At 38.6% G+C, this 26,606-nt stretch overlaps 2 long non-coding RNA genes across 2 annotated transcripts; both read right to left on the reverse strand.

Moving 5' to 3' along the window:
* Positions 1–6,144: 6,144 nt before the first annotated feature.
* LOC142181890 (uncharacterized) lies at positions 6,145–11,585 on the reverse strand. Its single transcript, XR_012710793.1, has 2 exons — positions 11,170–11,585; positions 6,145–6,487 (listed from the first exon to the last, which is right to left on the reverse strand). It is a non-coding gene; the product is annotated as an uncharacterized LOC142181890 (long non-coding RNA).
* An 890-nt stretch (positions 11,586–12,475) lies between these two features.
* LOC142181891 (uncharacterized) lies at positions 12,476–22,435 on the reverse strand. The gene is made up of 2 exons (XR_012710794.1): positions 22,001–22,435; positions 12,476–13,458 (listed from the first exon to the last, which is right to left on the reverse strand). It is a non-coding gene; the product is annotated as an uncharacterized LOC142181891 (long non-coding RNA).
* Positions 22,436–26,606: the final 4,171 nt, after the last annotated feature.

Below are 26,606 nucleotides of genomic sequence, written 5' to 3' on the forward strand. Positions count from 1 at the left end.
AGACAACAAGGCAGCAAGGAAGTACAAGAGCAAGTTTGAAGAATTTAGATAGGATTTTTGTAATTCATAGAGCACAGTTAGTTTAGCTTCTTTTATCTTTAACGTGGTGTAATAAGGGAGGTCAGCAAGCAGTAATAGCAGCAAGCGCAGTGAAATCACAGTTCCTGGTAGTCCCAGCTACCAGACATTCCCGAACTATACTGACCTGATTCCTGTTTAGCCCAGGATATGTAGGCAACCTCTGAAGCAAGACACGGTCAAACTTTTCAAAAATGCTTCACATGGAATTTTCAAACGGGAAAAAATCGCTCGTATTTGCTCACTTATCTTTTCCCGAAAACATTTCATGTTTTCGAGCAAAGAGGGGCAGCTGTGAGCACGTGATTTTTGCCCAAAATATGATTATTCCCAAAATCCCAAACAAAATAATTTTTTTCTTTATTTTTTACAATTTTTGTGCATTTTGGTGTCATTTTTTGATAATTGTTGCATTCTACTTGCGCATGTTAATTCTTATAAAATACAAAAATATGCATTTTTGCATTTAGGTTTTAGTTTTAGGTTTTTAGTATCAATTAAGGTTTAATTTGTTTAGAACAAAACATGAAAATCACAAATTAGTGCATTTTTGCATTTTAATGATTTTTATTGGGAATTTGTCATGAAATAGTTTTTAAACAATTTTAGGAATTAATTAGTCTTTGTTTTGAAACAATCAGGATTTCATGTTAGTTTTAAATCTTTATAAAAGTTATAAAAAATTATAAAAATTTTAAAAGTAAGAAAAGAAAAAAAAAAGGAAATAAGAGTAGAAAAATTGGTCTTAATAAAAGACCCAAACTTGGGCCAAATCAGTAGAAATTCTCAGGCCCAAATACGTTTATATCTATGCCAACCAGTCCAGCCCAAATCCCCCAACCCGGTCCGGTCCCTAGTAAGTCCAAACGACGTCGTTTCCCCAGCCTTCAATCACGACCGTTGGATCTCATCAATCCAACGGTCCGGATCTAACTAGGATGTTTGTATATAATTGTCCGAAAACTCCCCCCCCTACCCCCATTTGCATCGTCTCCCTCACCCTCACAAACCCTAATCCACGCTGCCCCCAAATCCCTCGCCGGCAGTGAACGTCAACTACACCAACGGTCACCCAATTAACACCCTCAACTCCCCTCTTCTACCTCTTTCCAGTCCTGTATTTGTTTTTCCTCGAATCCGGCCAGAACTCGTCGAATATCGATTTGAAGTTTTCCGGTCAGATCGCAGGTTTATCCAAACCAGCCCAAAATCACACCACACAATCCCCGGACTTCCCTCAACCCAAATCCATGATTACTTTCCTTCAAATCTCTGTGAAGCGGCTCGAATTTCAGATCTAAGAATTTCTGGCCAAAACCCTAAACCAAAATCTTTATGATTTCGAACCGTAATATCCTTAACCATGTGTTCTCTTGTAAGAACACATGGTTAGGGATGTTGCGTGTCAAAAATCTGAAAGGATTCGGACGTCAGTGACTGGTCGGAGTTCCTCATGCTTCTGTGAGTTTTTCTAGTTTCTTTTTACTTGCGTGGTTGAAGTTTTAGTTACAGTCTTGATTTCATTAAGTGTTCTATTAATTTTACGATTTGTTTTTGTGTATTAGTATAGTTCTGTCAATTTCTGTTAGTTCTGAGTTTGATGTTTGAATGGTCGATTTTGGGGCTTATTGGTTAAGAATTAGTTTAATTTCATTTAGTGTTGATCACGCAGCTTAAGCTTTTCTTTGATCGATCCTGGTTTCTAGTTTTTCTTAGTTTGATTGAGTTGGTGTAATTGAACAATTGGGATTAGTTAGTTTGATTAGTTAATTTCCGAGTTCTAATTAATCAGTCTTAGTTAGTTTTGGATTAATTTAGGGGATTGGTTATAGCTGTTGAGGATGAGGGTAGAATCAGTAACTTTGAAAAGCCTTCAGGGTTAGTTTGGGCATGGAAAAGGGTAATTCTGATAGGAATAGTAATAGCAAAGTAATGAAAGGGCAGTATAGGTATTGCACGGGTAGAAGAATACCCTAGGGCCTTCTAGAATAGGATTTTAGTGCACATTTCAGCACAATAGGGGTGCTTACTTGAGTAACAAGTTAGAAATAAGAGGACTAAACTGAAAATAGAGGAGGGACTAAAAAGAAACCCCAAAATCTGATTAACTCTCTTGTATCACCTATAAAATGGCATCAAGTGCCTTGGGGAAGGGGACTTGAATTCTCAGCCCAAAAATCCCCACCAAAAGCTCTCTTCCCTGCTTTCAATTCCATCTTGTATATCAATTCCAGTATTCAAAAATAAAAACATCAAAAAATGAAGAAATCAAAAACAATTTTACAGTTTCATTACTAGTTTTGGATTTCAGTTGGGTTTTAGGTCCAGCGGGATTGCAGAGGTATTTAGGTTCAGCTGTGAGGGCTAGGAGTGCATTTCAAGTGTGTGTTGAATTGATCTGTTGAGTTTGCTTGTATTTCTGGTTTCAAAAGCAGTTCCTGGCCTGTTCTGTGATGTATATTGTTGAGTTTGTTGCTGTTGCTGTTCAAAGTAGCTGACTCCTTTCCTTCTCATATTTTCCTTTATCCAGGTACACAATTGTACCCCTGATGAATGTGAGCTCAAATGAGCAGAAATGAATCATGTGAAGAATAAATTTACAATCAGAATTGAGTTCTGATTTAGCCAATTTTCAGATCTACGTATTCACTGTTTAATTCATGGATACTGTTTAAGTTTTTGCTTGCCTTTGTGATAAATGGACTATATAAACTGTTACATTTTGAAGTCATGTGATTAATATGAAATGAACACCAGTGTTAGTGGATTACATGATAGGTTGATAGTAATGTTGGCGTGAATTAATTCAGGAATAATTAGTCTGCTCTATGTTATTGAGATCGTGTTTACAGCTTGGTGTTCACCTTGATGATGTCTAAGAACACAATGGAATATCAGTGGATAAATTAGTCCATATATATAAAACTGGAATTCAATTGACTAGTTTCCTTCTAATTCAAGTAGATGTGTATTATTTCCCCTTTGCTAATTATTGAATACTTGAAATAGTTTAGAGGTAATTTCAGGGGGTGTCTGGGTAAGCCGGAATCAAAGCCTCGCTGGGCTCAACGATAAGCCATCTCAGGCTGTCACACGAGCAGCCTTCATGAGTTTGGGCTTCTTAAGGGATTCGATCCCAGGTGCTGATGTCTGCCACCTCGGCTTCCCTTTCGCTTGTCTGACCAAATTCTGGGCCGTTTCTGTGGCCCATCAGTGGTCCAGCCCATTGTTGAGGTTGGACTACTAAATTTTATTCAGTTTACATATAATTAAGTTCCCTTTCTTTTTTAGGGATATTTGATCATTAGAAAAACTATAGTCACTCTCAAATGGGCCTTTTAAAAATATTAGAGACGAACTTCGCCCAACAAAATCATGTATGTGGGGCCGTCAATAATTGGATATTAAAATGATTAGAATTCGGGATGGCCATTTAGCGAACTCCGCGGTCTTTTCCCCAAAATAATATTACGTTGGAATCTTTTGGCGCGGTTTTAATTAAAATACCTCCTTAAACTCGGGTGCGCATTGATGCGACCCAAATCCAAATCTCGATGAAATCGAAATGTGTTGACAACCACGAGTGCATTGATTGCAACGTGGTTCGAAACGTGTTTTTACGACGTTGTAATTCTTTTAAAAAACTAAATAATGATAAAAAGCGGTTTACAAATAAAAGGCACATAAGCTAGCATGTGTTAAAATCAGATAAAATCAAATACAATAGTTAAGCGACCGTGCTAGAACCACGGAACCCGAGAATGCCTAACACCTTCTCCCGGGTTAATAGAATTCCTTACTCGGATTTCTGGTTCGCGGATTGTTAACAGAGTCATAAATTTCCTCGGTTCGGGATTCAACCGGTGACTTGGGGCACCATTAATCTCCCAAGTGGCGACTCTGAATAATTAATAATTAAATCTCGTTCCGATTGTCCTTTAAATGAAAAAACTCCTTTACGCCATTTGCGGGGTGTAGGTAGAAAAGGGAGGTGTGACAGAAGGGATGGAATTTCAACTTCCGCTGGTATTACTGCTTCAGTTCCATATACCAATAAATAAGGAGTTGCCCCTACCGAAGTACGGATAGTGGTGCGATAACCCAACAATGCAAATGGTAATTTTTCATGCCATTGTCTGGATCCTTCTACCATCTTCCTCAGTATCTTCTTGATGTTCTTGTTGGCTGCTTCAACTGCTCCATTCGCCTTGGGACGATATGGTGTGGAATTACGATGTGTAATCTTAAACTGCTGACATACCTCTTTCATCAAATTGCTGTTAAGATTAGCACCATTATCCGTGATGATCACCTTTGGGATTCCAAATCTACAGATGAAATGGGAGTGAACAAAATCCACCACTGCCTTCTTGGTTACCGACTTGAAAGTTTTAGCTTCAACCCACTTAGTGAAATAGTTGATGGTCACCAGAATGAACCTATGACCGTTGGTAGCTGTCGGCTCAATAGGTCCAATGACATCCATGTCCCAGGCAACAAATGGCCATGGTGTTGACATTGTATGCAATTCTGTCGGCGGAGAATGAATCAAATCTCCGCGTATCTGACACTGATGGCATTTTCGCACGAAATTGATACAATCACGCTCCATAGTGAGCCAATAATACCCTGCTTGAAAAATCTTCTTCGCCAATACATATCCGCTCATATGTGGCCCACAAACTCCAGCATGTACCTCTGTCATAACTGTCGTGGCTTGACTGGCATCTATACATCTCAGCAATCCCAAATCTAGGGTTCTTTTGTACAACACTCCTCCACTGAGGAAGAATCCACTTGACAATCGCCGAATGGCTTTTTTTTGATCTCTGGTGGCCTGCTCCAGGTATATCCCCATCCTGAGGTACTCCTTGACGTCATAAAGGGTGTCCCAAGTCACCAATTTTAATCCCGAATCGAGGAAAATAATGACTCTATATTACAGTCTGCGTACCAGAAATCCGGATAAGGAATTCTGTTAACCCGGGAGAAGGTGTTAGGCATTCCCGAGTTCCGTGGTTCTAGCACGGTCGCTCAACTGTCATATTCGGCTTGATTATCTGATTTTATACAAGTGTGAACTTATGTGCAAAATTTAACTTTTAACCGCTTTTATCAAGAATTGCAACGTTGTGAAAATGTATCTCGAACCGCGTTACAATCAATGTACCCGTGGTCGTCGACACACTTTGACTCCGTTGAGATTTGGATTTGGGTCACATCAATGTGCACCCGAGTTTAAAGAAATTAAATTATTAAAGACGCGCCTAAAGCGACTAGCATATTGATTTTGGGTAAGACCGTGGAATTTTACTAAACGGTCCATCCTGAATTCTAAACAACTTTAAAGCAAATATTTACTGAGGGCCCCGCAATTTGTATTTCATTTGGCGAGGCTTGTCTCATTCTTATTTTTTTTTTAAAAATGAATTTGCAACGTCATGGACACGCATCTCGAACCACGTCACAATCAATGTACCCGTGATTAGAAACATGTTTCGACTCCGTTGAGAATTGGATTTGGGTCACATAAATGTGCACCCGAGTTTAAGAAGGTAAGATTTATTAAGGCGCATCCTAAAGAGTCTAACGTATTGTTATTTTATGAGGGTTGTGAGATTTGCTAAACAACCCATCCTGGAAACTAAATGTTTCAAAAATATCCATTTAACAAGGGCCCCGCATCTGCGCGTTTTGTTTATTTTCATCGAGGCTCATCTCGTTCTTATTTTAAAAGGATATCCTATAGCAACTATGTTTCTTGTCGTGATTGTCTCTATCAATTGAAAACAGTAGATAGTCCTAATTAATTACATGCTTGCAAGTTGATTGTAACAGAATTCGGGAATGCTAAAAAATCAGGACCAAAGCTGCGTGCACAGTCGACCGAACGAATGATCATGGGCCCAAATCCAGCCCACGCGCGGTTGGCCAGACCTGGGCCACTGCTCGTTCGATGCGGGCCCGCCTAGTCCGTTTTCGACCTGGGCTCGACCTTCATGAGGTTGAGGCCCTGAATTTGTGTTCTTTATCTTGAAACATGACTTTAAGAGTTATATATGGCAATTTATTGGAAAGGAAAGAACCTAACTTTCAGTGTACAAATTTCATGCTTGGACTACATTACAGGTTCATACTACACTATTGAATTAAGTATGGGATACTACCTACTGCCTTGGGCATACTCTCATCGTCAACCTATATACACATTCTAGCATCCGACTACCATGCATTGACATTTATAGGCCTGAAGACTACCTCTAGTATCCATAACAAAATGTAAAACTATTACACATCACATGAATATTTAATGTAACAATCTATGTATAAAAGACATTCTTCAGGATCTTTCATTTGGATTCATGCTCATTTTTCCAATTACATTTTTGACAGTGCATTGGTTGTGTACCTGGTATAGAGAATAAAGAAGAAGGAATGATCAGCTGGGCAGTATGCAGTAAACACAGCAACAACAGATACACAGCAACAGCACAGCAACAAACCAACAACCAAAATTGTTTTCCACAGCCCACAGACAACCAGCAATATTTCCCAGAACAGAAGAACTAACAGATAGTCGAGTAATCCCAGGAAAGAGTAGAGAAACCACAGTACTAACAGAGTGTTCAATGCAGCAACACCAACAATTCAACAACCATAAACAGCTCAGTCAATGCAAGCAACAGAACCTGGCCAAGACAGCTTGACCAAAATGCACTCTTATACAACTTTCAGACAGTGGTTGGTTGCAATGTTTACGGGAAGCTACCTTATGTTTTTCAGTTTTTCTTTTGACTCACTAGACCTCTCTTCAGATTAAAACTCCAGTCTTAAGACTAAAACATTTTCCACTTTGTTTTCTCTTTTTCTGAAGACCAAAAGTCCAACCCCCTTTTTAGTTCTCAAATGGCCTCTTTATAAGCCAAATGAACCAGTGCAGTTAAGTTGACTGCCCTGCCAATTGGCAGAATACCCATACCCTTTAAGCCCATGCCTAAGCATCTTTGGTGCCAGCCCCTTTGTTCCCCACGCCTGGTCTTTGTTTAATCAAGAGTTATGGGCTCATTTATTTATTCATTTTAAGCCCCATGCCCTTGTGTCTTGTTCCCCATTGGCATTAATTTAATCTTAATTAGTACCCTACTTGTCAGCTCATTTAAACTAATCTTTCTGTCCTTTTTAACACCCAGAATACCCTTGTTAACCCTTGATTATTACTGCCCTGCCTATTGCAGCATCAGGGCATTTTTGAACTGATGAAAGTTCAAATTCAAAACTGCCTGGACTGAACCTTTTCAGTCAGTTTTACAATGCAAACAAACCATTTCAAATAATGCTGGGGCATTCAGTTAGTGGCAAGGTTCAATTAATCATGCGACATTATTAGCTCATTCGATTCATTAGTTATAGAAAACTGATCGACGACATTTATCGAGTCGACTATACTAATTATAACAGGTAATAATCAGTCGTTCAAATAAACAACACATACAGGGACCTAAAGGGCTTCGGACAACTTGGTCAGTCACTAGGAACCTATATAAGTTTATTCATGCGACGACTATACTAATCGGACATGCTTATCATAGGATACATTTAAATCATACACAGAAAACAATCGACCAAATAAAAGGTCTTTACAGAGATGAAAGAAATTAAGAAACTATCAGAAAATAACAAACAATTACCACAAAGCATGCTAATGACTTAATCAGCAGTTGATATAAACGAAAAGGGAAAGAAAAACTTACCGACAAAGTTTGAAATCAAAATGGACCCAAATCAGACTCAACTTTGACCACTTGAGGCCGAACAAATTTTAACCAGGGTGTTCTCACATGAGAACACCTTGGTTAAGATCCATTGAACCTCAAACCCCTCTCAAGACTGGCCGAATTCCCCAGGTGCATGTGTTCTATGGTCTGGATTTTCAGATCTGGATTTTTAGGAGTTGCGGGTAGATTCGGACCAAACCAAGCTTGGTTTGGTCACGAGGAAGGTCAGAGGGGTGTCTGGTATGAAGATGGGGTGGTTTGGCATAGGTTCGGGTTCGACTCAAATCTTCAAACGAAGATTCGAGACGAAGGAAAGTGATTCGAGGCTAGGGAGTAACAGATCCATGTTCAGGAGAGTGAGGGGGTCTTAGGGTGTTCAGGAGGTGGCCACCGGCGTTCATGCCGCTGGGTTTTGGTGGAAGGGAAACTAGGGCGGCTTGCTAGGGTTTGAGGGTTTCAGGTTGGGGAAGGAGACGAGTGAGGGGTGGGGTTCAGATAGGGGATGCGGGGTAAAGGGCTGAGTTTATATATGGGGAGGTTGATCGGATCTGAGCCGTTAGATCAGATGATCTCAACGGCTTGGATCTGAGGGTGAGAAATGAGACGGGGTCGTTTGGTAGTTAAACGGGGTCGTTTGGTTTAAATGAGGGGTTGGGTCGGATTGGTTATTGGGTCGGGTTTGAACACGGGTTGCTGAAAAGGGGTTCTGAGCCGTTGGATTGGCCTGGACGGATGGCTCAGATTGATTTGCCTGAAACGGCGTCGTTTCAGGAGATGCCTGGGCAGCCGAATTTGGACTGGGCCTGAGTGCTGGTTGGGCCTGTTATTTTTGTTTAATTTCTTTTGGCCCAAACCGATTTCCTTCACTTTTTGTTTTCTAATTTCATTTTTTCTTTTAAAACAAAAATAAAAATAACAAATAATAAAATAACGAAATTAAAACTAAGCAACAATGCAACATTTTAACACAATTATCCCAAAAATATTTAAGTAAGTTAGCTAAAAGCCTAGAACGAACGATGCACACATATATATATTTTTGAATTTTCTTTCACTGGCCGAATTATGGTTTAATCATCCTGACATACACATTTTGTATTTTGTTTGCTAATGATTAAATGCAAAAATGGACAGATCCACAAATGACTAACAACACACGTCACAAAAACTCGAACAATTGTACAGCGAAATCATTTGTCACTATTTTTATTTTCTTTTGGAGCGATTGCTCGTAAAGCAAAAATCACGTGCTTACACACTCCTCCACTGAGGAAGAATCCACTTGCCAATTGCCGAATGGCTCTTTTTTGATCTCCGGTGGCCTGCTCCGGGTATATCCCCATCCTGAGGTACTCCTTGAAGTTATAAAACCATGGCTCGCCATCCACTTCTTCCTCTATCATGTTGCAATAAGCATGCTGATCACGAACCTAGATGTGCAACGGGTCAACATGAATTTTGTCTTGGGTGGTGCAACATCGATGCTAAAGTGGCCAAAGCATCGGCAACCTCATTGTGAACTCTTGGGATGTGTCTGAACTCCACTGATCGGAATCGCTTGCTCAGATCGTGCAAACACTGTCGATATGGTATGAGCTTCAAATCCCGTGTTTTCCATTCACCCTGAATCTGATGCACCAGGAGGTTCGAGTCCCCCAAGACCAAAACGACCTGGACATCCATGTCTGCAGCTAGTCGCAGACCCAAAATGCATGCCTTGTCACACCTCCTTTTTCACTACACCCCGCAAAGGGCATGAAGGAGTTTTTCCAATTAAAGGACAATCGGAACGCGATTTAGTTATTAATTATTCAGAGTCACCACTTGAGAGATTAATGGTGTCCCAAGTCACCGGTTGAATCCCGAACCGAGGAAAAATATGACTCTGTTAACAGTCCGCGAACCAGAAATCCGGGTAAGGAATTCTGTTAACCCAGGAGAAGGTGTTAGGCATTCCCGGGTTCCGTGGTTCTAGCACGGTCGCTTAACTATTATATTTGATATTATCTGATTTTAATACATGCTAGCTTATGTGCTTTTTATTCGTAAACCGCTTTTTATCATTTTTTATTTTAAAAGAATTGCGACGTCGTGAAAACATGTTTCAAACCACGTCACAATCAATGCACCCATGGTCATCAACACATTTCGACTTCGTCGAAATTTGGATTTGGGTCGCATCAATGCGCACCCGAGTTTAAAGAAGTAATTTAATTAAATCGCGCCTAAAGGTTCTAACGTAATATTATTCTGGGGGAGACCGTGAAGTTCGCTAAACGTCCCTCCCAAGTTCTAATCAGTTTTAACAACCATTTATTGAGGGCCCCACATTTATTTATTTTTGTTCGGTGAGGCTCGTCTCATTTTATGAACCTATTTTTTTTATCATCATTTATTTTATAAGAATTATGACGTCGTAAAACGCGTTTCGAACCACGTCACAATCAATGCACCCGTGATTGTCAACACATTTCGACTTTGTCGAGATTTGGATTTGGGTCACATAAATGCGCACCCGAATTTAGGAAAGTAATATTATTAAACACGCGCCTAAAGCGACTACGCGTTTGCACTTTGTGAGGGCCATGAAATTTGCTAAATGACACGTCTCGGAATCTAAGGATCAATTCCTGCTTAAAACGAGGGCCACGCAATTACATTCTACGTGTGCATGAGTTCTTTTCCTACGTTAATAATTAACAGCTCTTTTCAAGTCCAATAGTATATGCACCTTTTTTCTAGGACAAAGACATGTTAATACATATGGACTATATCATGAAATACTAGTGACATGAAGAATATGGCAAATTTGGAATACTACTGCCATGAAGAATATGGAAAATTTGTAATTCAACAAAATGACATACTTATCATGAAGCAAGAGATGATAGTACAATCACGATTTATTGATATTATTGCCATAATGGCATTTGTCTTGCTACTGTTAATGATAGCAATTATGCTAAATTATCACATTAATTGCTCCCTTTTGTGGAATTAACGGGAAGGAAACAACAATTATCATAGATCAAAATAAGGCGATATAGCAAATATAATAGTAACATGGCAAAATCAATGATAGAAATAACATCTCAGTACATTTGCTCAAATAGCCAAAAATGAATCCCAACAGTGAAAACACTTGAACCAACTCAATGGCATTTCCGAACAAAAAAACAATACAGAAAGATCCAAGAAACAAACTTATTAACAAAATACAAACAGTGAATCAACATTTAACATGATTTCAAAGCGGAGATAGAAATTCATTCATCACTAAATATAACAAGATACAAAGGGGTTCTTTTGAATTTACCTCTTAAACAAACAAAGCGATAGGGCTCAACTAACAATTTCCAATACAAGACAGCATCAACTGACAGTAACGAAACCAGCAAAACGACAGCAAAATTTGTAGTACACGACAGCAACAATACAGCGAGATCAACTTTAAAAGCTTTCAACAACTTTTAAACCCAGAAAATCATTCCCCAAACTTATTTTCAGATCTCCTTTTTGAGTTTCTTTTTTGAACTTTTGAAAGTTTTGTTTCTAGCTCTATGGTGAGCGATTTTTCGTGTGTAAGCTGTGAGTGGGAGGTGAGGAGGAAGAAAGCTTGGGTTTCTGCAAAGGGTCTCTAGTGTCAGTGAGTGAAGGAGGGGCCTTTTAGAACAGGGGCGTCATTGCTCTTCTCCCTCTGGGTCTAAGGATCTGATCCTATTTTTTCTCTTTTTTTTCCTTTAATGTGAGGGATTTAGGGTATAAAGAGGGGAAAGGGTTAATGGGTCAATGTTCTGGGCCTTTAAAATGGACTAGGGATTTAAAATCAAATGGGTTGTTCCAAGCTGGCCCAGTCCGATTTTGAGCTACAAAATGGCCCTTTTGCCTTTCTTTGTTTTCTTTTTCTTTTTCTTTTTTTTTCTTTTTGATTTTGAAGTCCAATTAATTAAAATCCTAAAAATTAAAAATCCTAAATTATCCAAAAGTGTGAAATTAAACTAATTAGATAATTATAAAAATTATAAACAACACTTAACTCTAAATTAAAAGAGATAAATCAATAAGCTAAAAATTAAAAGACAAAAATGTAAAAACGAGCTATTTTTTGTGATTTTCGAATTTCTATAAAACAAATAATTACCGGTTAATTCTAAAAATATACAAACATATTCTAAATGCAATGCAATTATATTTTGGTATTTTTCATGATTTAAATAAAATAAATGTGCATAGATAAATGCAAGCAATTAAATAGAAATCCTACAAAATCCTATAAAATGGTAAAAATTGGAAAAAGTCTATTTTCTTTGATTTTATAAAAATGCAAAAAGTAAAATAGAGTCCTAATATATTTCAAAGTTAAACTAATTAACTCCTAAAATTGTTTAAAATCTATTTCGTGACAAATTCAACAATTAACAATTAAAAATGCAAAATTGGACTATTTTTGTTATTTTCTTTATATTTTGTTCTAAAACAAATTAACCCCTAATTAATCTTAAAATATGAAGTTAAATCCTAAATGCAAATGCCAAATGTATATTTTCGTATTTTCATATGAATAAAAATGCACAAATAAAATGCAAACAATTAACACAAAACGACACCAAAATTCACAAAAATTGTAAAAATAAAGGAATATTATTTTGTTTGAGTTTTTGGAATTATTCATATATAGGGCAAAAATCACGTGCTCACAGCTGCCCCTCTTTGCTCGGAAACACGAAGAGTTTTCGTGCAAAGATAAGTGAGCAAATACGAGCGATTTTTGCCCTCAAACATTCCGTTGTGAAGCATTTTGAAAAGTTTGACCGCACTCTGCTTCAGAAGTTGCCTACATATCCTGGGCTAAACATGAATCAGGTCAGTGTAGTTCGGGAGTGTCTGGTAGCTGGGACTACAGGAGCTGTGATTTCACTGTGATTGCCGCTACTACTGCTTGCTGACCTTCCTTATTACACCATGTCAAAAATAAAAGAAGCTAAACTAAGCTATGACCTATGAATTATAAAATCCTATCTAAGTTCTTCAAACTTGTTCTTGTACTTCCTTGTTGCCTTGTTGTCTTGTGTTCTTTTGGTAAAATCCCTTGTTGCCATTGCAAACTACAAACTGAGGTGTTGTTCCTTTCTTCAAATTGCTGAACTTGAATGTATTCCCTTGTTGTACGGGTGGGCTCCCGACTTCTGGACTTGGACTTGAAAGTATTCCCTTGTTGTACAGATAGGCTCCCGACTTCAAAGCTCGAAATGAATTCTCCTATTCTCCGGGCGGACTCCTGACTCTGTTCTCCAGGCGGGCTCCTGACTTCCAAACTAAACAAAGCAAAGAATTTGAAAACTAAAACTTAAATTGTACTCCCTTGTTCTCCAGGCGAGTTCCTCACTGTTGCGCTTGAAAGTATTCCTCTGTTCTTCAGGCGGGCTCCTGACTTCTGAAACTTGAAATGTATGCCTCTGTTCTCCAGGTGGGCTCCTGACTTCAAAACAGACAAAGAAATTAATGGAAAACTAAAACTTGAATTGTAATACCTCTGTTCTTCAGGCGGGCTCCTGACTGCTGACTTTTGAACTTGGATGTATTCCTCTATTATCCAGGCGGGCTCCTGACTTCACAAAAATAGACAAAATAAAGAAAACTTTCTGCCCCAGTTTGGAAAACTGGGTGTTTGTTACCACATACTAATAAGAACTAAAACTTGAATTGTGATAAGACTGAAATGCAACTTTTAAAAATTTAAAGATTGAAATGTATCTTAAAATTTAAAATTTATCTTAGGTGAAAAATTCATCAGACTAAGATTTTCATCTTAGGAGAAAGATTCAACAGACTAAGATTTTTATCTTTATCTTAGGTGAAAAATTCATCAGACTAAGATTTTCATCTTAGGAGAAAGATTCAACAGACTAAGATTGTGACTCTAGGAGATAATTCATCAGACTAGGTCCATTTTTGTGCGATCTCAGGAGGAAGATTCATCGGACTGAGATTTTGACTCTAGGAGATAATTCATCAGACTAGGTCCGTTTTTGTGTGATCCCGACTTTCTTAATTTTCCAAATTCCAACTTCCTTTCTTTTTAAATTCTGCCTTCCTTTCTTGTTCCCAAATTATGCCTTCCTTTCTCTCTTTTTTTCGACTTCTGCTTTCCCCTTCTTTAAATTATGTCTTCCTTTCTTTTTCCTCAAATTCCGCCTTCCCTTCTTTTTTCCAACTTCTGCCTTTATCTAAACTATGCCCTCCTTTCTTTTCCAACTTTTGCCTTTATCTTTTCCCAAATTATGCCTTCCTTTCGTTTTTCCAACTTCTGCCTTTATCTTAGGTGAAAGATTCATTAGACTAAGATTTTTATCTTAGGTGAAAAATTCAACAGACTAAGATTTCTTTATCTTAGGTGAAAGATTCAACAGACTAAGATTTCTTTATCTTAGGTGAAAAATTCATCAGACTAAGATTTCATTATCTTTTAACCATTTTCCTTCGAAACTTGTTTTATCTACCCTCTAATTATCTTCCTCCAGAACTACTTCCTTAAATACTGGTGTTGTCCTCCTTCAAAAACCATTTCCCTAAAAACAGTGTTTCAATCCTCCGAAAATTATTTTTCTTAAAACTGGTGTTTCTTTCCTGAAAACTACTTCCCTCTCAAAAAAAAACTTGTATTGACCTTCATGTTCTTCAGATGAATACCCGACTTCAAGAAAATTTTCAACACGACAGAAAATTTCTGCCCCAGTTTGATAATCCTCCTGTAGAATATCTTTCTGCCATTAATAACATTTTCATGCCCCTGTTTCAAATCAAAGAAAATTCTGTCAGTTTAAAAGTGCGGTGGTTGGTTGTGGTACTCCCGCTGGGATGGTTTTCCTTTTCTCCTTTCCATGCTTTGCGTTGTCCGACCATCTTTGAAACTTGGCTGATAACTTCCGCCCTTCTTGACGACTATCTCTCAATTATTACTTCTAGTCTTCTTATCTGACCCCATATGTTTTCTGTGACAACTGATTCTTCTTGAAGGTCTTGCATGTTTACTGATTAACCACTTTCCTCGTCATCTATGTCACTGAAATACCCTTTTTCCCCGTTCAGTCCCAATACCCTCTATCTGTTGCATTATTCCTGAACCGACATCTACCAAAATTTGTGTTTCATAAAGATCCCAAAGTATGTGGATTATTACCAGCTCAGTGCTCTTGTTATTTTTCCTGACTTGTGACCCCATTTTGTGCAATTGGAAAGCTGGTGGCCAATTTTGAAGTCATTCCTCACTTGTTACGAGCAAAAGACTCAGAAAGGGTAAATAAACAAAACAAAAGGAACAGAGTAAAGGACAATAGAAAGAGATGATTCCTAACAAGAAAATTACACAGTAGAAACCTATCGGATGTGGATACCGACTCTAATGACCTTGACATGCACCTGCGACCTATTCTGTTAAGCAAATCTGATGTTCAGCTCTTGTTGTTCCTTTTTGCCGTGAAACTGGGCTTCATTGCTCTGCTTACCCAATTTGATTCGCATTCCTTATTCGGCTTGTAGTGCCCAAAGGGTTTTCACCATCAAACCTCTCTCATTTCGTTCTTTCTCTCAACTTATTGTCGCCTCAAGGTGCCCGTGAAGGTTTTCACCAATAAAACTCTCTTATTGTTTATTTCTCTCAGCTTTCATCACCTTGCGATACCCATGAGGACTTTCGTCAATAAGATTCTCTCATTTTTATTTTCCTTGTTTGGACCGGAGTGTTGCCCCTGACATGAATTACCTTACCTGCTTGACTTGGCATTTCTCAAAGACTGATCAGAAGGTCTTTCTTTGGACCGTAATGTAGGCTTTTGGATGGATTAGAAAGAAAGGGTATAAACGGCTCAAAACAATTTCAAAATGGGTTAAAATTACAATTTTCGAAATCCAACTTCTCACAACAACCACAATTTCTGCCCCAGTTTCTTGCTTGGGGACTTTTGAATTTTTGTTTTGGTATGACTGAACCTCAGAGAGGCTGCCTACGTACCCTTTCGGGATCAAGTCAAACGTAGTTCACGTCATAGAAACTACGTTGTTGCGATTTTCTTTCTCTCTCTTTCTTTTTCTTTTTTTTCTTTTTTTTCTTTTTTCCTTTCTTTTCTTCATTTTCTTTTTCTTTCTTCTCTTTCTTTCTTTTCTTTTCTTCCCCTTTTCCTTTTTTTTCTTTTCCTTTCTTCCTTTCTTTCTTTCTTTCTCCTTTTCCTTTTTTTTCTTTTTCCTCCTTTTTCCATTTGCGTATCTCCGGCACTTGCATTTCTTTAATTGTGTCGTTGATTCCGAAAGAGGGGTATGAAAGAAAACAAATAAGGCTCAAAGAGGTTGACAAAAGGGTAAAGTGTTTAGATAGCAGAACAAAACGCCTTCGTCATTTCAAACTTCAAAATATGCCAAATACAAAACAAGTACAATCAGAATAAAGAAACCATACACATCATCTCTTTACCGCATCAGAATTGACGGCCATTTCCGACCGCCCCCCTGTCAATTTGGCCAACTTGCTTTTATGGGAATTTTTATGTTTTACTTGCCCCAGTTTCACATGGTTCGGGCGTCAAACAATCTCAAAATGTCCCAATCTATTCTCATTTCCTCAAGTGTCCTTATCGTTTTCAAAATGGTCTCATTGCTTCACAACTTTTGAAGACCAGACTGAGAATTATGCGTGCATGTCATGTCACTAGAACCGGCAAAAGGCAAAACAAAAAGTTAGAAAAGAACTAAACAAAGAAAATGATTGGGAGTAACAACAGATCGGAATTTGCATTAGACAAACGATGAAACAGTTCGAATAACAAAACAAAAACAAAACAGACTGGATTGCAACCCTAGAATGAACTGAAACAAACCTAGACAACCCTAGACAAACCACTACGACTAAACAAACTAGACAAAAATGAAAGGATAGAAGGGTTTGAACACAAGACCATATCCGTATTACAACCCTACAAATAATCCGGACAACAGAAATGACAGCCAAATGGACCACCAAAGCTCCTCCCCAGCTGATTTAGGAATGGAGCGTCTTTCCAATTACAAGCACGGCATCTTAGCCACTAAGCTTCGCATCCATATTGTCATGACCACTATCTGCTTTAGTATCTTCAACTTCAGTCAACAAGTTCCCAAGAGTATTCTCATACCCCATGTCACCGGGCATCATCCCCACCAAATGTGCCTCCTCATGTAAGGGATGCAGCGTGATATTCTGGGTGCCACTGTCTTGAATCAAAGTTTCCTGGATCATCCTTTCTATTTCTCTTTTCAAATCCCGACAATTTTCCACATTGTGCCCAGAGCATTGGAGTGGTATTCACACCTTTTAGATGAGTCAAAGCTTCTCGCACGTCGGTCCACCTGATTTGGAGGAATGGGTGCAATCATGTCATGTTGTTTTAACTTCTCAGATAAGCTTGCATAGGACTCTCCTATTGGTGTAAAACTATCTTTCAACTTTTGTTCCCTTCTATACCCATGGCTTGGATGTGGGTTACAAGGTAATTGAAAATTTTGCGGAGGCTGGTGGAGATTTTGTGATACTCGTGCTCGCTTTCTTGGGTGATTTGGTGGCGAGTATGAGGGGTTCGGAGGTGGATAGTAATGCTTAGGGGGGTCATGAAAAACCTGATGAGGCTGCACATACCTTCGAGATGTTCTCCTAGGACCTCTTCTCGACCCTGATATCACCATGATTTCTTCATCCCTTTCATTCGTGTTACCAGATTCAATTTGGACAACTTGAGCTGCAACTTTGAGAGCTGTTTGACTTATAATTCTGCCTGCCTTAAGACCGTTCTCCACCATTTCTCCCATTTTGATTGCTTCTGGGAAGGATTTACCCACTGCGGATGTCATGTATTGAAAATAATCTGGCTCTTGAGCCTATAGAAAGATAGTGATTAACTTGTGGTCATCCATGGGTGGCTTAGCTCTAGCTGCCTGCTCTCTCCATTTGATGGCATATTCCCTGAAACTTTCAGTTGGTCTCTTTTTTAGGTTAGAAAGGGAAATGCGGTCTGGGGCGATGTCGATGTTGTATTGAAATTGTTTGACAAAGGCCCATGCCATGTCATCCCAGATGTACCAGCAAGATGTGTCTTGATCCAAAAACCATTCAGATGCTACACCCGTGAGGCTTTCCCCAAAATAAGCTATAAGCAATTCTTCATTTCTTCCCACACCTCTCAATTGGTTGCAATACCTTTTCAGGTGGGCTATGGGGTCTCCATGTCCATTGTACTTTTCAAATTTGGGGATCTTGAAGCCAGGCGGCAAGTGGACATCGGGGAACATGCATAGATCTCTGAAGGCAACACTCTTTTGTCCTGCCATTGCTTGCGTGTTTTTCAACCGTTGTTCTAATCTTTTCACTCTTTGGGTTATTTCTTCCTGTACCCTCTTTCGGGCAGGCTTCTCGATGTTTGCAGGAAGATCAACCGAGTACGAGTGGTACTCGGGATAGTGGTACTGTTCTTGTTGTGTAGCAAATTGTGACTCGTGACGAGGCTGTCCTTGGCCATTGGCCCAGGCTTGACGCATTTTGGTCATTTGTTGTTTTAGTGTTCTATTTTCGTCAACCACAGTAGACCCTTGTTAAACCCTCTGACCCTGAGTCTCTTGAGCACTCGTAACAGCTTCGATGTCAGTTATCATTTTCCTTGGATCTTGTGTTTCCAGCTTACCACAACCGACCACCTCAACTTTCTTCACAATTCAAAACAAAACATGTTAGAATGGATTGGGTCGGTCCTCATTATTCACAACATCTTTTCCCATTTTTTCAATTCTTCTTTTCCATTTTTCATTTTTCATTCATTTGTTTTTTGGTTGCGGTCGAATCTTATGGAGATTGTCTACGTATCATGACCCCGCATGAATCAGACCGTGCATAGTTCTTGCAAATAAAAGGTAAACGAAAATAAAATATTTTTTGGAATTTTCCATTTTCATAATAACGACAAAACTGACCAACTTAACGATGTAATACAGACTCGAAAATCAAACGATCCATATACTCTAATCAAAAGAAATACAAACCCAAAAACAAAATGACAGATTCCTTCCCCTATATGCCAATTTTGACCCAAAATCTGAACGGTATTCACTTGACCACTGACTCTTTTTCTTGTTTTTTCCAAATTAAATTAAACGACCCGGTATTGCAAACACGGCCTTCCAGCGCCTCGGGGACGAAGATTTTAAGGCTGTGAGGGTCAGAATCAAAATATGACCAAAGGTGGGTGTTTGCGCAAAGTCAGCCTTCCGGCGCCTCGTTTGGGAAAAACGGCATCGCCTGGTTTATTTATGACAAAAATTAAAATTTTGATATTTTTTGGGCTATTTTTGTAAAGGGGAGGTTGGACCCGATGAGGGTTGCCTACGTATCTCACGCCCTGTGAGAATCAAACCATGCGTAGTTCGGGCAAATTAACCGAACTATTTTAAAACATGACTCTTTTCCATTTTTATTTTTGGTATTTCATAAGCGAATAAAAACTATTTTTAGAAACAAGACTCTTTTTTTTTCTTTTTTCTTTTCAACAAATAATAAAACAACCTATTTTCCAAACTAAAAATAAAAGACTCTTTTTTCCTTTCCTTTTTCAACAAATAATGAAACAACTTGTGTTTTTCAAACTAAAACAAAAACTTTTCTTATCCTTTTCTTTTTCAACAACCAACTTTCCAAAAATAAAAGACTCTCTTTTTTCTATTTTTTCTTTGCTTTTTTTTTTAGTAAAATAAATAAAACATTTTCCTTTTTTTTCTCAAAATTTCGGCAGAGTTTCGCCAGTAATTGGTCATTGATTTTTTATTTTTGAAATAATCAATTAACTCCCTAATTGATATTTCTTTTTTTCTCTTTTCTTTTTTTTCCCTCAATTTTCCAACATTCCCGATATTCAGAAACCGATCAACATGCAGGTTCAAAACAAATATATGTACAGAGCAAGTAGGATGCATCAGGATGGTTTTTTTCATTTCAGGTTGCTAGTCCTAGACAGACCCAACCCCTGTGTTGAGTCCCCTAAGTCAAATGCAACATGATGCAAATAAGCGTTCCTACTAGGGATCCGGCATGAAGTCATGTTATTCTATGTTCAAATCCTGAGTCGGTGTTCTAGACTGTGTACCCGAGCGGACAACTCAAGTCGAGGAGGGGGCCACTTACCGGGAACCAAAAGGCTATCCGGCTTCGTAACTTGTCCGGCCTCTTTCTTATTTGCAAGATATGACACTAACAGAATAGGGAGTCTCAACCAGTAAGCACATCCCCGGAGGTGAAGAGAGAAGGGTGTCGGCAAAGTTTATATATAGTTCAGATAATATCAAAGCGGTAACATTTAGCACATTCAGTACAAAGCATGTAGGAAAATCAGATACAATCAAATACAACAATTCATCTAAGCTCGAATTCTGAACCCTGAACCAGAGATTCTGGGTTCGGTCCCCAGCAGAGTCGCCAGAGCTGTCACACCTCCTTTTTCACTACACCCCGCAAAGGGCATGAAGGAGTTTTTCCAATTAAAGGACAATCGGAACGCGATTTAATTATTAATTATTCAGAGTCGCCACTTGGGAGATTAATGGTGTCCCAAGTCACCGGTTGAATCTCGAACTGAGGAAAAATATGACTCTGTTAACAGTCCGCGAACCAGAAATCCGGGTAAGGAATTCTGTTAACCCGGGAGAAGGTGTTAGGCATTCCCGGGTTCCGTGGTTCTAGCACGGTTGCTTAATTGTTGTATTTGATATTATCTGTTTTTAATACATGCTAGCTTATGTGCTTTTTATTCGTAAACCGCTTTTTATCATTTTTTATTTTAAAAGAATTGCGACGTCGTGAAAACACGTTTCAAACCACGTCACAATCAATGCACCCATAGTCGTCAACACATTTCGACTTCGTCGAGATTTGGATTTGGGTCGCATCAATGCGCACCCGAGTTTAAAGAAGTAATTTAATTAAATCGCGCCTAAAGGTTCTAACGTAATATTATTCTGGGGGAGGCCGTGAAGTTCGCTAAACGTCCCTCCGAAGTTCTAATCAGTTTTAACAACCATTTATTGAGGGCCCCACATTTATTTATTTTTGTTCGGTGAGGCTCGTCTCATTTTATGAACCTATTTTTTCGATCATCATTTATTTTATAAGAATTATGACGTCATAAAAACGCGTTTCGAACCACGTCACAATCAATGCACCCGTGATTGTCAACACATTTCGACTTTGTCGAGATTTGGATTTGGGTTACATAAATGCACACCCGAATTTAGGAAAGTAATATTATTAAACACGCGCCTAAAGCGACTACGCGTTTGCACTTTGTGAGGGCCATGAAATTTGCTAAATGACACGTCTTGGAATCTAAGGATCAATTCCTGCTTAAAACGAGGGCCACGCAATTACATTCTACGTGTGCATGAGTTCTTTTTTTACGTTAATAATTAACAGCTCTTTTCAAGTCCAATAGTATATGCACCTTTTTTCTAGGACAAAGACATGTTAATACATATGGACTATATCATGAAATACTACTGACATGAAGAATATGGCAAATTTGGAATACTACTGCCATGAAGAATATGACAAATTTGGAATACTACTGCCATGAAGAATATGGCAAATTTGGAATTCAACAAAATGACATACTTATCATGAAGCAAGAGATGATAGTATAATCACGATTTATTGATATTATTGCCATAATGGCATTTGTCTTGCTACTGTTAATGATAGCAATTATGCTAAATTATCACATTAATTGCTCCCTTTTATGGAATTAACGGAAAGGAAACAACAATTATCATAGATCAAAACAAGGCAATATAGCAAATATAATAGTAACATGGCAAAATCAATGATAGAAATAACATCTCAGCACATTTGCTCAAATAGCCAAAAATGAATCTTAACAGTGAAAACACTTGAACCAACTCAATGGCATTTCCGAACAAAAAAAATACAGAAAGATCCAAGAAACAAACTTATTATAAAATTCAATCAACAAACTTATTAACAAAATACAAACAGTGAATCAACATTTAACATGATTTCAAAGCGGAGATAGAAATTCATTCATCACTAAATATAACAAGATACAAAGGGGTTCTTTTGAATTTACCTCTTAAACAAACAAAGCGATAGGGCTCAACTAACAATTTCCAATACAAGACAGCATCAACTGACAGTAACGAAACCAGCAAAACGACAGCAAAATTCATAGTACTCGATAGCAACAATACAGCGAGATCAACTTTAAAAGCTTTCAACAACTTTTAAACCCAGAAAATCATTCCCCAAACTTATTTTCAGATCTCCTTTTTGAGTTTCTTTTTTGAACTTTTGAAAGTTTTGTTTCTAGCTCTATGGTGAGCGATTTTTCGTGTGTAAGCTGTGAGTGGGAGGTGAGGAGGAAGAAAGCTTGGGTTTCTGCAAAGGGTCTCTAGTGTCAGTGAGTGAAGGAGGGGCCTTTTAGAGCAGGGGCGCCGTTGCTCTTCTCCCTCTGGGTCTAAGGATCTAATCCTATTTTTTCTCTTTTTTTTTCTTTAATGTGAGGGATTTAGGGTATAAAGAGGGGAAAGGGTTAATGGGTCAATGTTCTGGGCCTTTAAAATGGACTAGGGATTTAAAATCAAATGGGTTGTTCCAAGCTGGCCCAGTCCGATTTTGAGCTACAAAATGGCCCTTTTGCTTTTCTTTGTTTTCTTTTTCTTTTTCTTTTTGATTTTGAAATCCAATTAATTAAAATCCTAAAAATTAAAAATCCTAAATTATCCAAAAGTGTGAAATTAAACTAATTAGCTAATTATAAAAATTATAAACAACACTTAACTCTAAATTAAAAGAGATAAATCAATAAGCTAAAAAATAAAAGACAAAAATGTAAAAACGAGCTATTTTTGTGATTTTCGAATTTCTATAAAACAAATAATTACCGGTTAATTCTAAAAATATACAAACATATTCTAAATGCAATGCATTATATTTTGGTATTTTTCATGATTTAAATAAAATAAATGTGCATAGATAAATGCAAGCAATTAAATAGAAATCCTACAAAATCCTATAAAATGGTAAAAATTGGAAAAAGTCTATTTTCTTTGATTTTATAAAAATGCAAAAAGTAAAATAGAGTCCTAATATATTTCAAAGTTAAACTAATTAACTTCTAAAATTGTTTAAAATCTATTTCGTGACAAATTCAACAATTAACAATTAAAAATGCAAAAGTGGACTATTTTTGTTATTTTCTTTATATTTTGTTCTAAAACAAATTAACCCCTAATTAATCTTAAAATATGAAGTTAAATCCTAAATGCAAATGCCAAATATATATTTTCGTATTTTCATATGAATAAAAATGCACAAATAAAATGCAAACAATTAACACAAAACGACACCAAAATTCACAAAAATTGTAAAAATAAAGGAATATTATTTTGTTTGAATTTTTGGAATTATTCATATATAGGGCAAAAATCACGTGCTCACATGCCTCATATTCAGGTATGTTGTTGGTACAATAGAAACGCAGCTGAGCTGTAACAGGATAATAACGTCCTGTTTCAGAAATAAGTACCGCTCCTATTCCAACTCCATTCGCATTTGCGGCTCCATCAAAGAAAAGCTTCCAACTTGGTTCCTCAGGTAATTCCAACTCATCTATATGCATCACTTCCTCGTCAGGAAAATAAGTCCTCAACGGCTCGTATTTTTCATCAACAGGATTCTCAGCCAAGTGATCGGCCAGTGCTTGGGCTTTCATGGCCGTCCTCGTCACATAGACGATGTCAAACTCCGTGAGTAATATTTGCCATTTCGCTTACCTCCCTGTGGGCATAGGCTTCTGGAAAATATACTTTAGTGGATCCAAGCGTGAAATGAGATAAGTAGTATATGAGGACAATTAATGCTTCAATTTCTGGGCCACCCAAGTTAGGGCGCAACATGTCTTCTCGAGTTGAGTGTACTTAACCTCATATACTATAAACTTCTTGCTGAGATAATAGATGGCTTGCTCCTTCCTTCCTGTAATGTCGTGTTGCCCCAACATGCAGCCAAACGAATTCTCTAGGACCATTAGATAAAGAATTAACGGTCTCCCCGGTTCAGGTGGAACCAACACAGGTGGATTTGATAAATATCCTTTGATCTGGTCAAATGCCTCCTGACATTCTGCCGTCCATTCTATCACAGCATCTTTCTTCAGTAGCCGAAAAATGGTTTCACAAGTTGATGTGAGTTGTGCAATAAACTTGCTGATGTAATTCAACCTTCCTAACAGACTCATTACTTTTGTCTTGTTCTTCGGCGGTGGCAAATCTTGGATAGATTTGATCTTCGACGGGTCCAGTTCAATACCTCGCCAACTGACGATGAATCCCAACAGCTTTCTAGATGGAACTCCAAATGCACATTTGGCCGGGTTGAGCTTAATATCGTACCTTCGAAGCCTTTGGAAAAACTTCCTTAAGTCTGCTACGTGGTTTTCCTGATGCTTGGATTTTATGATCACATCATCCATGTACACCTCAATTTCTTTGTGGATCATGTCATGAAATACAATAGTCATTGCTCTCATGTACGTTGCCCCATCATTCTTCAAACCAAATGGCATTACCCGGTAGCAATAAGTCCCCCACAGAGTAATGAATGTCGTCTATTCTGCATCTTCTTCATCCATCAAAATATGATGATACCCAGCATAACAATCTACAAAAGATCCGATCTCACGCCCGGCACAATTGTCGATCAAGATATGGATGTTGGGTAAAGGAAAGTTGTCCTTTGGACTCTCCCTGTTCAGATTGCGGTAATCGACACACACCCTGATCTTCCCATCTTTCTTCGGCACTGGCACCACATTAGCCAACCAATCAGGATATCGAGTGACCCGAATAACCTTTGCTTGTAGCTGCTTGGTTACTTCTTCTTTAATCTTCACACTCATGTCTGTTTTGAACTTCCTCAATTTCTGCTTGACAGGAGGGCATGCCGGGTCAGTGGGCAATTTGTGAACCACTAAATCCGTGCTTAATCCCTGCATGTCATCATACGACCATGCAAAACATGTTTGAACTCAATAAGTGTTTTGATTAGTTCTTCCCTGATATTTGGTGCAATATGGATGCTTATTTTAGTTTCCCTGATACCGTCTGCATCCCCTAAATTGATGGCTTCTGTGTCATTTAAGTTGGGCCTGGATTTCTCTTCAAACTGGCTTAACTCTTTGTTTATCTCTTCGAAGGCTTCATCCTCATTGTATTCCGATTCATTATCATAATCGACCTCTTGTATAGTTAGTTCGGAATCAAATTGATCTTTTAGACTAGGTTGAAGATCGTTGTGCATGCCATGTCATTAGAACCAGTATGAAAAGAACTGTTCAGAAAAGAAAAAAAGAAAACAGAATTAAAACAAAAATAAAGAATTTTTTTTACTTTATTAAACTGCGGGATAACAGAGTTTCACACTTTTACGGAATACAAAGATAAAACAAAAACTGGATTACAACTCTGAATAATCCCAAAACACAAGAAAGAAAATCCAAAGCCTACTACCAGGACTCCCTCCGGGTAGGAAGAGGAGTAGATGTCCAATTGTTGACCCTAGCCTTAGGACCCACAAACTGTATGTCTGCCTTACTGGAACCCTCTCCAGCTTCTATCATGTTGACATCAGCGAACATCCTTTCAAAGCCCTTATTCAAATCTCCATTTGGCCCGATCAGGGGTCCGAGAACTTCCGGGACTGGCAACTTTCTCCACCCTGCTCTGACAAATGATCTGGACAGGCGTGGGATTGGCTTAGGAAGGACCCAGACTCTTTTCTTCAACTTGCGGGCCCGCTTTACATCCGCTGCGGTAGACTTGAATCCCAAACCTTTTCCTGGTACAAACCCGTTGTTCAAACCTTTTCTTCAACTTGCGGGCCCTCCAGATCAATCCCCAGACCTTTTCCTGGTACAAACCCATTGTTCAACATCTCTGAGGCTATCATGAAGGTTGCAGCTGCGATTCTGGGAAGTGGAAGGCCCCCACCCTCAGGAATTTTGTCTACTGAGACTGCGTCAAAAACCTGATAAACCTATGGGCCCTTATCATCGTCAGTTTCTATGAAGGGCACAATGGCATCGCTAACGGCATGTGTACCGTCATCCCAGTGTACCACAATACCTTGTGCATCGCTAAGGGCACAAGGAGTAGAAGGCATTACTTTGGCTGCGTGGATCCAGGGTCGTCCCAACAGAAGATTATACGACACCGCCTCATCTATTACTTGAAATTCCATGGTGAACTCGATTGGACCAATAGTTAATTCCAGTACGATATCACCCACTGTGTCAGTGCCGCCCCCATCAAAACCTCGGACGCAGATGCTGTTCTTGAGGATCCTATCATCAGCAACCTTTAGTTTGTTCAGAGTGGCCAAAGGACAGATATTGGCACTTGACCCATTATCAATTAGTACTCGAGTGACCATCGAGTCTTCACAATTCACAGTCAGGTAGAGTGCTCTATTGTGTTCTGTACCCTCTACCGGTAACTCATCGTCAGAGAATGTCACTCGGTTTACCTCGAAGATCTTGTGCACTATTTTCTCCAAATGGTTCACTGAGAGCTTGTCCGGGACATGGGCTTTGTTCAGAATCTTCATTAATGCCTGACAATGATCGTTTGAATGGATCAACAAGGATAGCAACGAGATCTGGGCTGGGGTCTTCCTTA

The sequence above is a fragment of the Nicotiana tabacum genome, chromosome 6 (genome assembly GCF_000715075.1).
Source record: "Nicotiana tabacum cultivar K326 chromosome 6, ASM71507v2, whole genome shotgun sequence".
NCBI classification, from domain to species: Eukaryota; Viridiplantae; Streptophyta; class Magnoliopsida; order Solanales; family Solanaceae; genus Nicotiana; species Nicotiana tabacum.